At 43.0% G+C, this 16334-nt stretch overlaps 2 protein-coding genes across 4 annotated transcripts in view; both read right to left on the bottom strand.

Annotated features, from left to right (window-relative positions):
* The window catches only part of LOC310701226 (uncharacterized protein), a 98943-nt gene that overhangs the window by 36280 nt on the left and 46329 nt on the right, over positions 1–16334 (bottom strand). The window lies entirely within an intron of this gene.
* LOC310701178 (uncharacterized protein) overlaps positions 1–16334 on the bottom strand; it is a 42927-nt gene that overhangs the window by 5244 nt on the left and 21349 nt on the right. The window contains exon 2 of one of the 3 annotated variants that reach the window (XM_083491608.1): positions 3467–3943. The exons of the other annotated variants lie outside the window; for them this stretch is intronic. The gene's annotated coding sequence lies outside the window, so the exon portion shown is untranslated. The remainder of the gene's footprint in view (positions 1–3466; positions 3944–16334) is intronic. 3 annotated transcript variants of the gene reach the window in all.

Genomic DNA, 16334 nt, shown 5'->3' with positions numbered 1-16334 from the left:
GTCGCCACATGGTGCAAATGGCTGCATGTAACACAGGTTCCCAACATGCACAACTAACACAATGTCACAGAACGCGGTAGGCATCAGAACTTATTCAGCAGAAAATGCCAGTGCTTGTTGCGCATGTGTATTATAATAAAATGAGGCAATGATGAACATGAGGAACGTGAAAATCCAAAGGGACTTTTTTAAGGAGGTGGGGGAAGCAAGAAAAATTTAGATTCTTTTGGCAACAATAAACATTAAAACAATGAACTGCTGGTTAAAATATGTAAGAGGTTTTTTAAATCACACCATTAGGAAATCATTATACGAAGTTTGGAATAGATACAAAACACTGGTTGAACGTAAAACCCTGTGGTGGCTTTCTCCATTGGAAGCCTTTGCAGTAAAAAAGAAAAACATGGGAAGTGAAGGGGCAACATACAAAGACCTGTTAATGGAAGTGGATAACAAATTAAAGGTAAAGCCATTTGAAGAACTGAGAGAAAAATTAACTGATTGATTGCAGTATCACTAATTGCAGGATGTATTCGGAGAAGATAGCAAGAGAACTGGGTTTGGTAGCATCAAATAAAAACTAGAGACTGAATTGTTGAGTAGTAAAAGGAAAACACTGTCGAAATTGTTCAAGCTATTATTGGAGTGGCACACAAAGGATGACGAGGTAAAAAGTGTTATGATCAAATGGGCCCAGGATTTGGGACATAATATTGATTTTGAAGAATGGAAAATATTATGGACCAAAACCATTAAATTCACAGCATGTATGTTACTCAAAGAAAATCAAATGAAGATGATGTATTGATGGTACGTGAGACCGGCCAAACTTGCAAAAATGTATAGAAATCAGGATAAAAACTGTTGGAAATGTAAGGAAAAGGAGGGGAAATTCCTCCACATGTGGTGGACGTGTTACTAGGGTGAAAACATATTGGGGTACAATTTACAATGAAATAAAAAAGATATTTAAATACAATTTCAGTAAAAAACCAGTTAATTTTTGTTAGGTCTAATTGGAGATGAAATTTTTAAAAAAGATGTGAATCTATTTATGTGTGCCACAACGGCCGCAAGGATTCTTCTGGTTCAGAAATGGGAATTGCAGGAGATTCCAACATTGGAAGAATGGCGGAGTAAGATGGTGGAATACGTAGAGTTAGCAAAGCTGACGGGGAAGATCCAGAATCAGCACGACAAACTGTTTCAAAAACACTGCAGCAAATTTATATTATATAATAATAATAATAATAATAATAATAATAATAATAAATTTTATTTATATCCCACCCTCCCCAGCCGAAGCCGGGCTCAGGGCGGCTAACAACACTAAAATAGTGCAACATTATAAAAACATCATAAGAATTAATTAAAATCAAAATTGATGGCAACCATAAACTAAAGTATTGTAAAGATTGCCAAAGGAGGGAGTCAGGCTGTGCCCTAACCAAAGGCCTGGTGGAACAGCTCTGTCTTGCAGGCCCTGCGGAAAGATGTCAAGTCCTGCAGGGCCCTTGTCTCTTGTGACAGAGCGTTCCACCAGGTTGGAGCCGCAGCCGAAAAAGCCCTGGCTCTAGTTGAGGCCAGCCTAACCTCTCTGTGGCCTGGGACCTTCAAGATGTTTTTATTTGAGGACCGTAAGTTCCTCTGTGGGGCATACCAGGAGAGGCGGTCCCGTAGATATGAGGGTCCTAGGCCATGTAGGGCTTCGAAGGTTAAAACCAGCACCTTGAACCTGATCCTGTACTCCACCGGGAGCCAGTGCAGCTGGTATAACACCAGATGAATGTGATCCCGCAGCGAAGACCCCGTAAGGAGTCTCGCTGCGGCATTCTGCACCCGCTGGAGTTTCTGAGTCAGTCTCCGGGGCAGCCCCACGTAGAGCGAGTTACAATAATCCAGTCTGGAGGTGACCGTCACGTGGATCACAGTGGCCAGGTCAGGGTGAGAGAGGTAAGGAGCCAACTGCTTAGCTTGGCGGAGATGAAAAAATGCCGCCTTTGTTATAGCTGCAATCTGCGCCTCCATGGAGAGGGAGGTATCGAAGATTACACCCAAACTCTTAACGGACGGTGCTGGCACTAATTGCACCCCCGCAAGAGATGGGAGTTGCCCCCTCAATCCCATATCGTCCCGTCCCAGCCAGAGGACCTCTGTCTTCGAAGGATTTAACTTCAACTGGCTCCCACGTAACCATCCAGCCACAGCTTCCAAGCATCTGATCAGTGTGTCTGGGGCCGAGTATATGAAACAATATTGTAAACATCTGAAAAGGTTTGTAGCTTTGGGTTGAAATGTTTCATAATGACAATATAAGGAACTGATTAGCATTTAATAAGAGGAAATATAAAAATAAGAGAGAAGGTAAAAAAGTGGCTATAGAAATGCTAAGTATAAGGTAAATATGTACGAAAGTCAGAATGAGGGGCGAGAGGAGGTCGATGCTCGGATAGAGCGATGTTTCAACTTCTTGATTTATGTATGGATATTGTGGTTACAAAAAACTGAAAATGTAATAAAAATTATTTTAAAAACAACAAGGAACTGCTGAGCAAAAAGAGAACAGGAGCATGCGCAGAAGTGGTTGCGGAGAAGGGAGGAGCCTTCAAGGGTCCAATAACTGACCCAAAACAACACAGAAGACTACCTGTCGATTGTGGTCGACCACTTGGACATCTCTGATGTACTGTACTGTATACGATTGGTGGAAATTCAAATGCTTTGTTCAGCATTACATATAAAAATATCACTGCCTGGAACACCAGGCAGGGTTGTAGTTTTGTGGAACGATCAAACTGTAACCTATTGTTTTGCTATAAACAATGTTAGATGCCTAACTCCTCCTGTTTCTGAGTTTTATTGGTGTAAACTGAAGAGATAAGTGATTTTCTGGCTTACAATAGCCTGAGAGTAGATTCCATGGAACATACAGGAGCTTTTGCCATTAGTAAACAACTTAGATGGCAAGAGAAGCACTTTGGAGCACTGCTTGCTTGCTCATGCTATGTGTGTTTGCACCTCGAGGACAACATGCATATTTACACCACGTGATTTCTTAAAGAGGGCATTTCTTTAAAATCGAAGGCCATTTCTACAAAAGACTTCAGTGTTTGGTTGCTTTGGCTGTTTTTTATTTTGTTGCAAGCCGCTCAGAGTGTATGGGAAAACCCAGACAATGGGCATGGTATTATTATTATTTTATTGCAAGCCTTGCCAGCAATACCCAACCCTCTCCCCTTTCCCACCTCCTTCCATGCAACTCCCTTTGCACCAGATCCGGGCAGGAGGAAGCCTCTCTCTTTCCACAGCAGAAACCCCTCCCCCCCACCACCTTCAAGGCTCCATTAAAAAGAGCAGCTCCCTTTCCTCCCTTCTCCTCTTCTCCCGGGCCCAGGGCTTCTCATCCTGGACCCCCACCCCTTGCCAAGCCCCTTCCCTCCTTCCCCACCGCTGGCTTTGCACTCACCCAAAATCCTGACAGTGGCGGCAGATGCAGCGACCCTGGGCAGTGGGGGTGGGAATGGGAGCCCCCGCCTGGGAGGCAGGAAGTGACCTGGCTAAATTAGGAGGCTTAATTAGGAGGATTAATTAGGATCCCCTTCATGGATCACTGCCTTGCCGTGACGAAGGGGCTTGAAGAACTCAGAGAAGCTATGAACTACGCCGAGTAGGGCACACAAGATGAACAGGTCATAGTGGAGAGTTTTGACCAAACGTGATCCACCTGGAGGAGGAACCGGCAAGCCACTCCAGTATCCTTGCCAAGAAAACTCCATGGACAAAGACAACAGGCATATAAAAGTTATGCCGCTGGAAGATGAGCCCCTCAGGTCGGAAGGCATCCAACATGCTACTGGGGAAGAGCGGAGGGCAAGTACAAATAGACCCAGAGCTGATGAAGCGGCTGGGCCAAAGCCAAAAGGACGCTCAGTTGCGGATATGCCTGGAAGCGAAAGGAAAGTCCAATGCTGTAAAGAAAAATATTGCATAGGAACCTGGAATGTAAGAACCATGAACCTGGGTAAGTTGGAGGTGGTCAAAAATGAGATGGCAAGAATAAATATTGACATCCTGGGCATCAGTGAACGAAAATGGACGGGAATGGGCGAATTCAGCTCGGGTGACCATCACATCTACTACTGTGGGCAAGAAACCCGTAAAAGAAATGGAGTGGCCCTCATAGCCAACAAGAGTGGCGAAAGCTGTAATGGGATGCAATCTCAAAAATGATAGAATGATCTCGATACGAATCCAAGGCAGACCTTTTAACATCACAGTAATCCAAGTTTATGCACCAACTACTGGTGCTGAAGAAACTGAAATTGACCAATTCTATGAAGACTTACAACACCTGCTAGAACTGACACCAAAGAAGGATGTTCTTCTCATTATAGGGGATTGGAATGCTTAAGTAGGGAGTCAAGAGATAAAAGGAACAACTGGCAAGTTTGGCCTTGGAGATCAAAACGAAGCAGGGCAAAGGCTAATAGAGTTCTGTCAAGAGAACAAGCTGGTCATCACAAACACGCTTTTCCAACAACACAAGAGACGACTCTACACATGGACATCACCAGATGGGCAGCATCGAAATCAGATTGATTATATTCTCTGCAGCCAAAGATGGAGAAGCTCTATACAGTCAGCAAAAACAAGACCTCGAGTTGCCTGTGGCTCAGATCATCAGCTTCTTAGAGCAAAATTCAAGCTTAAACAGAAGAAAGTAGGGAAAACCACTGGGCTGGTAAGATAATAATAATAATAATAATAATAATAAATTTTATTTATATCCCGCCCTCCCCAGCTGAGCCGGGCTCAGGGCGGCTAACAACAATCAAATAAACAATCAAATAATAACACATTCTAAAAATATTTCATTATAAAAATTAGTTAAAATCAAATTGATGGCAACCGATTAAACAAAATTCTGTGCAGGTTGCCAGAGGAGGGAGTCAGGCTGCGCCCTGACCAAAGGCCTGGCGGAACAACTCTGTCTTGCAGGCCCTGCGGAAAGATGTCAAGTCCCGCAGGGCCCTAGTCTCTTGTGACAGAGCATTCCACCAGGTTGGAGCTGCAGCCGAGAAGGCCCTGGCTCTAGTTGAGGCCAGCCTAACCTCTCTGAGGCCTGGGACCTTGATACAATCTACGGTAAATCAAATCCCTTATGAATACACAGTGGAAGAGAGGAACAGGTTTAAGGATTTAGATTTGGTGGACAGAGTGCCTGAAGAACTATGGATGGAGGCTCGGAACATCATACAGGAGGCAGCAATGAAAACCATCTCAATGAAAAGGAAATGCAAGAAAGCAAAGTGGTTGTCCAGTGAAGCCTTGCAAACCGCGGGAGACAGAAGGCAAGCAAAATGTGAGGGAGATAGTTAAAGATACATGAAATTGAATGCAGACTTCCAACGAATAGCAAGGAGAGACAAGAGGGACTTCTTAAACGAGCAGTGCAAAGAAATAGAGAGAAACAATAGAATGGGAAAACCAGAGATCTGTTCAAGAAAATTGGAGATATTAAAGGAACATTTTATGCAAAGATTACCATAATAAAGGACAAAAGTGGTAAGGACTTAACAGAAGCAGAAGACATCAAGAAGAGGTGGCAAGAATACACAGAGGAATTATGCCAGGAAGATATGGATGTCCCATACACCCCAGGTAGTGTGACTGATGACCTTGAGCCAAACATCCTGGAAAGTGAAGTCAAATGGGCCTTAGAAAGCACTGCTAATAACAAGGCTAGTGGAAGTGATGACATTCCAGTGGAATCTTACAAGATGATACTGTTAAGGTGCTACACTCAATATGCCAGCAAGTTTGGAAAACTCAGCAGTGGCCAGAGGATTGGAGAAGATCAGTCTAGAACGCAATCCCAAAGAAGGGCAGCGCCAAAGAATGCTCCAACTACCGCACAATTGCGCTCATCTCACACGCTAGCAAGGTTATGCTTAAAATTCTACAAGGCAGGCTTAAGCAGTATGCGAACTGAAAACTTCCAGAAGTACAAGCTGGATTTTGGAGGGGCAGAGGAACCAGAGACCAAATTGCAACAATGAGCTGGATTAGGGAGAAAGCTAGAGAGTTCCAGAATGAATTTGGAACAACAATGTCTCAAGATAAATTATGTTACTTCAGCCTCATATAGATAGAAAGTGACAAGCTAAACAGTTTATCATTTGATGATATCCTCAGTGACTTTGCTTTGGCAAAGGCAAGAAGGAAAGTATTGTAATTTAGATCGTGTTTGTGTACTGTTTGTATACACAGCACACAATGAATCAGGATAAAATTATACAGTTGAATGGGTACTGGGTAGATGCATTAATACAATTAGTCCTGTAAAATAATTTTAATGTACAGGTGTGTACACTATTGGTATTATTTATAAATGTGACATATTACCAGAAATACTGTCTTTTACACTCACTAAGTGTAACAGGGTACAAAGGTCTGCTGTCCCAATGAAGAATGTGGACTATTATGGTAATATTGATACTGATATAAAAAAATGCATTGTATTAACTACAATTGCATTGTACAGGTTATAACACATAATTTCATATTAATAATGCTATTTATGATTATTAGTAGTTTGCATTATATATTTGCACCTAGTATTATAGCAAGTTTCTAGGACTAGATTAGGAGTCTTTGTAAATTGTGTTTCTAAAGGAACTTTTGTTATTGCCAAATGCCAATGTGTTTGCAATATTGTTTGTTATGAATAACAAAATCATTTTAAGTTAGAGCTTAATAATTATTTCACTATTAATATACTTCATAATTGTATTTCAGTTCAACAATTACCTTGAGAAAATACATACTCTGTTATGTGCAAATGGTTTGAGATACCTATTAGGTCCATAAATTACCATACAGCCTATATTCAACCCAAAAAACAGCGACAATTTGTTGTTGACAAAGGACAGCTGGACATATAAAGGGCCCCATGACCTCCAGTAGCTTAGGGTCTCATCCAACCTCAGTCCGGCCCCGCCCCCACTACTTTATGCAAGGAGTGCAAGGAACAAAGAGCTCTTTGGAGAAGGCCTCCCCCCTTCCTTCTTCCTGCTAGGTCCCCCCTGCCTTTGTTTTCCTCCCCATCTTTTCCTCTTTCGCCCTCTGCCATCCAGCAATCCATTTCCCCATCTCCTCTACAAAACGGAAGACTTGGATGTTTGGATGTTTCTGGTGTTTCTTATTTTGTTGGAAGCCGCCCAGAGTGGCTGGGGAAACCCAGAAAATGGGCGGGGTATAAATATCAGATTATTATTACTATTATTACTACTATGGCGAGGCTGGGCTGCAATACCCAACCCTCTCCCCTTTCCCGCCTCCTTCCCTGCAACTCCCTTTGCACCAGATCCGGGCAGAAGGAAGCTTCTCTCTTTCCACAGCGGAAACCCCTCCCCCCCCCTCCACCTTCAAGGCCCCATTAAGAGAAACAGCTCCCTTTGCTCCCTTCTCTTCTTCTCCCCGTCCCGGGGCTTCTCATCCTGGCCCCCCACCCCTTGCCAAGCCCTTCCCTCCTTCCCCGTCGCTGGCTTTGCACTCACCCGAAATCCTGGCGATGGTGGCAGCGACCCTGGGCAGCCGGGCAGGAATGGGAGCCCCCTCCTGGGAGGCAGGATATCTCCGGGGGATAATTGTAAGGGGAAAGCCTTGCAGTACCCAGCCAATGGGGAGAGAAGGGAGGGACCCTGGGCTTCGAGTATAGGGAACAGATGCTCCTTGCTTTAAGGGTTAAAGGCAGAGAGTGCAAGCTGCTAGAGGGGAGGGTGCTGCTGCTCCATACTGATTTGGGAAAGGGGGGCGCGGCTTAAGCAAAACAGCTGACCCGCCCCCTCTGCTGTCCTGCACTGCTCTTGTCCTGCAAGGAATAGGGTGAGTGCAAAGTGCCTCAGGGTGCAGCAAGCTTGGGGGCGCAATACCCATAATTGGGGTTGGGGGTGGAGAAAGAGCAGGCAGGGAAGCGGTGGGTCAGGTGGGGGGGGGGGAATTGCAGCTGATTCAACCTCGTTGCAAAAAAGACGCAGGGACCTCGCCCTGAAGGTTTTCTCTCTCTCTCTCTCTCTCTCTCTCTCTCTCTCTCTCTCTCACACACACACACACACACACACACACACACACACACACACACATCCCACGAAAAGCCCTGTAGTTTGATCAAGCCCATCTAGTCCCGCACCCTGTTAGAATCATAGAATCGTAGAGATGGAAGGGGACCCTGAGAGTCATCTAGTCCAACCCCCTGCAATGCAGGAATCTCAGCACTGTCTCCTCACGGTGGCCAAGCCTGCAAGGAGGATGGGAGCCCAAGAGCATCTCTCCCCTTCCGCGGCTTCCGGGAACTGCTATTCAATTAAGCATAATAATATTAATATTACAACCACATTATTTATACCCGCTAATCTGGCTGGGTTTTCCCAGCCACTAGGGTTTTTTAAAAACCAATGAAACATCAAACATTAAAAGCTTCTCCATACAGGGCTGCCTTCAGATGTCTTATAAAAGTCAGATAGATGCTTATTTCCTTGATATCTGACGGAAGAGCGTTCCACAGAGCGGGTGCCACTACCAAGAAGGCCCTCTGCCTGGTTCCCTGTCATTGAGTTGATATAGAGCATCTAAACTAAATTTGTCGGCTTCTGTCAAAGAAGCAGAATCAGGAAGTTTTTAATGTCTGATGTCTTATTATGTTTTTATATTTGCTGGAAGCCGCCCAAATTGGCTGGAGAATAATAATAATAATAATAATAATAATAATAATAATAATAATACTTGTTCAGTCTTAAAATTTATTTGTACCTGTGCATTTGGAAACATCAGAATAACTTGCGGGTAATATATTCATACAAAAGCTTTGCTCCCGATTCATTGCAATCCTACCAGCTGAATTTGATCCGAGTCCTGGGATAACTCAGTTGGTAGAGCATGAGACTCTCGGGGTTGTGGGTTCGAGCCCCACCTTGTCAAAAAGATTCCTGCATTGCAGGGGGTTCGGCTAGAACAGGGGTCTGCAACCTTTAAGACAAAAAGAGCCACTTGGACCCATTTCCGAAGAAAAAAACAAAACCTGGGAGCTGCAAAACCATTGTGACATTTAAAGCATGCGCGCCGCTGCCCTCTGATCTGACAGCGGGCGGGAAGGTGACGTTGGGACGGTGCGTGACTAATGCACGCACCGCCCCCATGCAACGTCACAGCCAGTACAGCGCCCGCCACAGTGGGGAGTGTCGGGGCGCACAATGCGTCTCCTCCCCTCGCTAGTATCTGCCCCGGAGCCGCGGCAAAGGTGTAAAAGAGCCACATGCGGCTCCGGAGCCGCGGGTTGCAGACCCCTGGGCTAGAAGATCCTCTTGGTCCCTTCCAACTCTTTCATTCTGTGGTCTATGAACCTCACTTATTCACAATGAGAGAACCACCACAATTTTTTTTAAAAGCAAAATGTTGTTAGAAGTTCTGCAACCCACCTTTGCCTAATAGGAGTTTGCCTTTGTAAAACTGGAGAGTGAAAGAAGGAATCTCAGGGTGGGCTTCTTTTGTGGGGGATATGGCTTTTCTGGTCAGCGGGCAGAAGGAGCTTGGGTCAATCCCTAGCTAGAGATCTGCCGTCCCCTTGTTTCGGTCCAGATTTGGGTCTCTGCCTCCCAGGAGTTTAGATGCACACGGTTGCCACATGTTGACTGCAGCAGGCAATGGATCCCTCGCATCTGTAAACAACCATTGGGGGTCACTCTGAAACACCACAGCATTGCTTTGATGAATATCCTGCAACCAACCACCTCCTGGACACTCTGGTCTCTCCCACTGCCAATAAAAACAAAATACCGGTTTACCTGACACTGACACAAAGGCTCACATGCTATAGAAATGAGTGTATAATGTGTTTTAAAATGCCCTTAAGCAGTTGGTGGCATTTTAATTCCCCCTTTTTTTTTGCTGTGTTGGGGGGGTGGATATCTGGTTCAGGATTAATTTAAGTATAACTGGTTTTTTTTGTTGTTGTTTATTGGTTGTATAGTTTGTTTTTTGTTCTTAAGGGGCGGGATCAGGGCTGCATGGGAGTGGGCCCCAGTCAACAGAATGGCTGGGGCAGGTTCCACAGGGGGGGATGCACTGGGACATCTGATCTCAGTGATCATGGGCAGGAGGAGGAGTTACGCTAAGACCAGACTAAGGCAGGCTTAGTCGTTGTTCGAAGACTATCCCTGCCTCTGGGTCTGGTCTTGACCGGATGGATACTGGAATCAACAAAGAAAACCCACATGACCTGAAGGTGTTGCTGGACATTTTAAAGCAATATCAGAATGCTATTAAAATCAGTTAAAACTTGTCTCCACTGCCTGCCTTCAGAGATCTGGGACCGTGGCCATGGACAGCTTGTGAAACAGCGTTGTAGGGCAAGGCTGTTTGAAGGGAAGGTGGGAAAATGCATTTCTGCCACAGTCAAGGTTAGTTAACTGACTGGATTCTTGAATAATAGGTTTCTTTTTGCTTTTCACTCACTCCTTCGAGGTTCATGCCGTGTGTCATTACCATAGGAAACAATTTTGGGAGCCCAGTTAGGCAAACAAAACTCATTCTAGCTTGCTCCTTTTGTATCCCAATCCAGAGCACTGTATTCAGATTATTTTGTTGCCACCCTTCACTATAAGGCCCCACCCTCGGCAGTTTAAAGCAATATTAGAATGTTATTAAAATCAGTTTAAATGATTTACATTCTTTACACAGAAAGAATGCAAGCAGGATGAAAAGAGTATCCTGGCAACACACTTCCCCCTGCCAAAAATCCAACATGAGACTGAGTCCTGCAGGCCTATATAGCAGGGCTTAGCAAAAAGCAACCATGGGCCTTGATTTATTTAAGAAACATTCTCGTTTTCTGCTGCCATATCCTTCCTTTCTTCCATCATGAAACTCAAGGTGGTATACGTGTGGCCTCCTACCAAGACCCAGGACTGCTTAGCCTAGGCAGCAATATGTCCTACAAGCCAGCATCATTCAGTCTTGGGTCCCTAGATGTTGTTGGACTACAACTCCCATCATCCCCGGCGCTCTTAGCCAACAAGGACCCAACTCTGATGAACTCGGTCTTAGGCCGGAGCCTGCAGGAAAGTTTGGGAACCTCTGGCCCTCCAGATGTTGCTGAATTCCAACCCCCATCAGGCTCAGCAATCGTCATCTATGGCTGTGGATGATGGGAGGTGGATGCTGGCATTGAGAAGAAGTTGAAGGCAAAATATTCTCTCTATTTCCAGTGCACCAGAGCAGCCTGTCTAGTAAAGACATGGAAGAAAATGCTGAGGCACTGAGGGCTTGTGATCCAAAACATTGCCCTTTTCCATCACACTCCATTGCTATCCATTCCCCTCCAGTTTTCCATGCCTGCTGTCCACCAGCGCCCCACCCCCACAGCCAGTTTTCGGTATTCACGGACCATGTGCAGTTCTCATTGCGTGGCTTTGGCTATCTTTTCCCCCCACCTAAAAATTTATTGGACATACGTAACCAATGGAGCTGCCTCAAGGTTACTGGTACCTTCCTCTCTTCCTTGACAGAAGGGTTCCATTTTGGCCACATAAAGGCTGGCAGCTAGGAAATTGAATTGGCAATTTGTATACGGGATTTCCTCAGACAGGGTGGGGGTCACAAAGAGAGGGTGGCTCTCGCCTTCATGTCCTGATTGTGAGTTTTGCAGAAATGCCTGGATGGCTGCTGTCGGAGCCAGAGAACTGAAGGATGTCAGGCCGACCCTGCATTCTTATCTCTTGCCCCAGGCTCTCCCTACAGTGATGGGAGGTTTATCTCTGTTCTGAAATCTGCTTTTAAAGTAAATTGTGTCAATATATTTGGGTTTGTTTATAAGGCAGAAGTGACGAGCTGCTCCCTAAAAGTGAGCTCTGTATCAACAAAAGTTTAACCTATAATTATTCATAATGAAAAGTTGTAAGAAACGTGAGATTTCCCACTCTTGAGCTTTTGAACTATACCTCTCATCAATCTTCACCATATGGGCTGAGGCTTATGGGAGTTGTTGCCCAACATGTGAGCAACCCCATGTTGGATATCCCTTCTCTATACTTCTTTTATTTAATTTCTATACCACTTTATAATTTTAAGAGAAACCTCAAAGCGATTTACAGCATACTAAATCAATAAAACATACTGTAGTTTTCGCTCCATAACACACATTTTTTCCCTCCTAGAAAGTAAGGGGAAATGTCTGTGCGTGTTACGGAGCAAATGCTTCCCTCCTCCATGGCTCGCTTTGAAACAGCAAAGCGGGAGAAGAGCCGCTGAGTGGGGAGGAGAGAGGGACAGAGAGCCTGTTTCTTTAAAGGAGCAAAGCGGGAGTGGAGAGGAGCCGCTTACTCGAGTGTCCGGTTGCCTCCTTTAAAGCAAGCTCTCTGTCCCTCTCTCCTCCTCACTCAGCTCGCTAAATAGCAGCAAAGTTTATCAGCTCGCTAAGCCGGGGGGATGAGCCAGGGAGGAGGGAGAGAAGCAGAGCCTGCTTGCTTTAAAGGAGAAAAGCAGGAGAGGAGAGGAGCCTTCTGCCCTTATACCCCTCTTCTGCATGATTAGCAGCATCCTTCTCCACACACTCCACGCGTGCTCCTTGTCCCTTGAGTGCTTTCCTTCCCTCCCCACTTAAAACATGGTTACAAAGCACAGATCCACATGCATCCTCAGGATGTTTGCATTGGGCTACCCCAAACTCACCATCAGATCACATGTCTGTGGCCACAGCATGAAGCACAAAAATCATACATCCACTGTTCCATTTAGAATATATATTTTTTTGTTTTCCTCCTCTAAAAACTACGTGCATGTTATGTTCGGGTGCGTGTTATAGAGCGAAAAATACGGTAAATAAAACAATGTGAAAAATGTGAAATAAAGAGTATACGGTCAAAGCAACGTAACAGAAAACTAAACTATTACCTTAAAGATTTCAAAACACATTACAAAGGTCAACTACAGAATACATATTTAACATAGTAGGGCTGGGTGAGTCTGGGCCCCGCCCCCTAGGCCAGGTGGGAAAGGCCTTGCAGGGAGTGGTATATAGATGGCATCTTACCCGAAAAAAGCTTGCTAAAATGTATAAAGGGAAAACATCAACCTGTGGGAGATGTAAAAAAGAGGAGGGGTCATACGTGGTGGACCGGTGTAGCCATTGGCAAATACTGGAATGATACAGTGGTGCCTTGCAAGACGAAATTAATCTGTTCCGCGAGTCTCTTCGTCTTGCGAAGCACGGCTATTAGCGGCTTAGCGGATATTAACGGCTTAGCGGCTTTAAGAAAAAGGAAACAAACTCGCAAGAAGTTTCGTCTTGTGAAGCAAGCCCATAGGGAAATTCGTCTTGTGGAACGACTCAAAAAACGGAAAACTCTTTCGTCTTGCGCGTTTTTCATCTTGCGAGGCATTCGTCTTGCGAGGTACCACTGTATTTATAACGAGTTTAAGAAACTATTTAAAATTACTTTAAAAAAAACAAAACGCCAAAGATTTTCCTACTTGGTATATTACCATCAGAAATTTAAAAAGTTATAGATCATTGTTTATGTATGGTATAACAGCAGCTAGAACCTTTATAGCAAGGAGCTGGAAAAATGAAATGCTCCCAGAGATTACAGATCGGCAGATACTCATAACTACAATTAGCAAAACTGACAAGATCAGTTAGAGGGATATTGAAACAAAAAACAACTAGAGAATAGATAATATTTGAGAATTATGTAAAACTTTATTGCACAAATAACTCCATATGAGCAGAAATTGAATGATATTTGTAAAGAAAAATATGAAAAGAATATATACAAAGCAGAAAGAAATGTTATTATATAATGTAAGCCTGTGTAAAAAAGAATGTTATATGAAACAGTAAAATGAGAAGGATGGGAAGGATTGTGTTGTTGAGTAGTTTCACTATGTAAATAACTTTGTCTTTTTTTCTTCCTATTATTTCTTGGTTTCTTATCTTTGTTAATTCTTTATTTTTTTCTTTCTTTATAAATATTCTATTTTCTATTATTTTTCTACCTGTTAAGAGATTGTACATAATGTTTGTATAATGCAATTTTTTTAATCAATAAAGAATATTAATTTTTTAAAAGGCTGCAATCAACTTAACATATGCGATACACGCGCTTTGCTCTAAGGCCTTCTGTTTTGTTTTGTTTTAAAATATTTTTTATTATTTTTCCAGATACAGATGAAAAGTCAGACATAAAAGAGAATAACAGAAAAAGAAAAGAAAATGAAAAAGATCCATCTTTCCATAACATTTTTCATAATCTACCGGACTTCCCCACGTCTCCCTCACCCTGCATTCTTTACAATAAAAATATCAGCAAATTAATACCTTGTTTCATGTGTTCTTTGTACTTTCAAGTAATCATATTTTGAGTTTAAAATACTTATTATCAATTAACATTTGCCCTAAAATATATGTAATGTTAATTTAACCTTTAGTACTTTCATAATTATAACTTAATTTCCCATATCCTCAAATCTTATTGCGGAAGCCAAATTTTCCGAATCATGCAAATACTTAACATTCATATAACTTATAAAATTTTTGTAGATAGTCCTTAAATTTTTTCCAGTCCTCTTCTATTGATTCTTCTCCCAAATCTCGGATTCTGCCAGTCATTTCAGCCAGTTCCATATAGTCCATCAATTGCGACTGCCACTCTTCCAGTGTGGGTAAATCTTTTGTCTTCCAGTATTTTGCGATGAGAATTCTTGCTGCTGTAGTTGCGTACATAAAAAAAGTTCTATCCTTCTTTAACACATTCTGGCCGACAATGCCCAAGAGGAAGGCCTCTGGTTTCTTGGGAAAGGTATACTTAAATACCCTTTTTAACTCATTGTAGATCATTTCCCAGAAGGCCTTCACTTTTGGACAAGTCCACCAGAGGTGAAAGAATGTCCCGTCAGCCTCCTTACATTTCCAACATTTATTGTCAGACAGGTGATATATCTTTGCAAGCTTGACTGGGGTCATGTACCACCTATATATCATTTTCATAATATTTTCTTTCAAGGCATTACATGCCGTAAATTTCATACCGGTGGTCCATAACCTTTCCCAGTCCTCAAACATGATGTTGTACCCAATATCCTGCGCCCATTTTATCATGGCTGATTTGACTGTCTCATCCTGTGTATTCCATTTAAGCAGCAAGTTATACATTCTTGAAAGAACCTTAGTCTTTGGTTCTAATAGTTCTGTCTCTAATTTCGATTTTTCCACCTGGAATCCTATTTTTTTGTCCTTTTTGAAAACCTCTTGAATTTGAGCATAATGTAACCAGTCTTGCACCTTGTCCTTTAATTTATCCAGGCTCTGCAGCCTCCAGTTATCTCCAATTTTTTCTATTATCTCCCAATACTTTGGCCAACCAGCCTCCATATTGAGTCTTTTTCGGGCCTTAGCCTCTATTGGTGATAGCCACCTCGGGGTCTTATTTTCTAGTAAGTCCTTGTATTTAGTCCAGACAATAAATAGTGCTTTTCTGACAATATGATTTTTAAACATTTTGTGAATCCTGACCTTGTCGTACCACAAATATGCATGCCATCCAAAAGCATTGTTAAACCCTTCCAGATCAAGGACATCGGTGTTTTCTAATAGAAACCAATCTTTCAACCAGCAGAAAGCTGCAGCTTCATAATATAACCTTAAGTCCGGCAGGGCAAATCCCCCTCTTTCCTTTGCATCAGTTAGTATTTTAAATTTTATCCTGGGCTTTTTGCCCTGCCAGACAAACTTAGAGATATCCTTCTGCCACTTTCCAAAACATTCCACCCTGTCCACGATCTGTAGGGTTTGAAACAAAAACAACATCCTTGGCAATACATTCATTTTTACCGCTGCAATTCTACCCAACAAGGAAAGTTTCAATCTTGACCAAATTTCTAAATCCCTTTAAACTTCAGCCCAACATTTTTCATAATTATCCTTAAATAAATTCAAATTTTTGGAGGACAAATTAACCCCCAGGTATTTCACCTTTTTAACCACATTTAGTTCTGTTTCCTTCTGAAACTCATCTGTTTCTAAAGGTGTCAAGTTTTTTCCCCAAAACCTTGGTTTTTTGCTTGTTCAACTTAAATCCCGCCACCCGACCAAACTCATAAATCAGCTCTAAAACTCTTTTTGTACTAGATTCTGGCTCCTGTAATGTTAAAACCAAATCATCTGCAAAGGCTTTCAGTTTATATTGTTTCTCTCCGACCTGTATTCCTTGCACCAACCGGTCCTCCCTAATCATATTCAAAAGCACCTCCAGGACAGAGATAAATAAAAGAGGGGAAAG

Source organism: Podarcis liolepis, assembly GCF_965112155.1.
Source record: "Podarcis liolepis genome assembly, chromosome: 2".
Taxonomy (NCBI): Eukaryota; Metazoa; Chordata; class Lepidosauria; order Squamata; family Lacertidae; genus Podarcis; species Podarcis liolepis.
The sequence above is the reverse complement of the archived record's forward strand: the minus strand, read 5'-3'. Positions and strand labels throughout refer to the sequence as shown.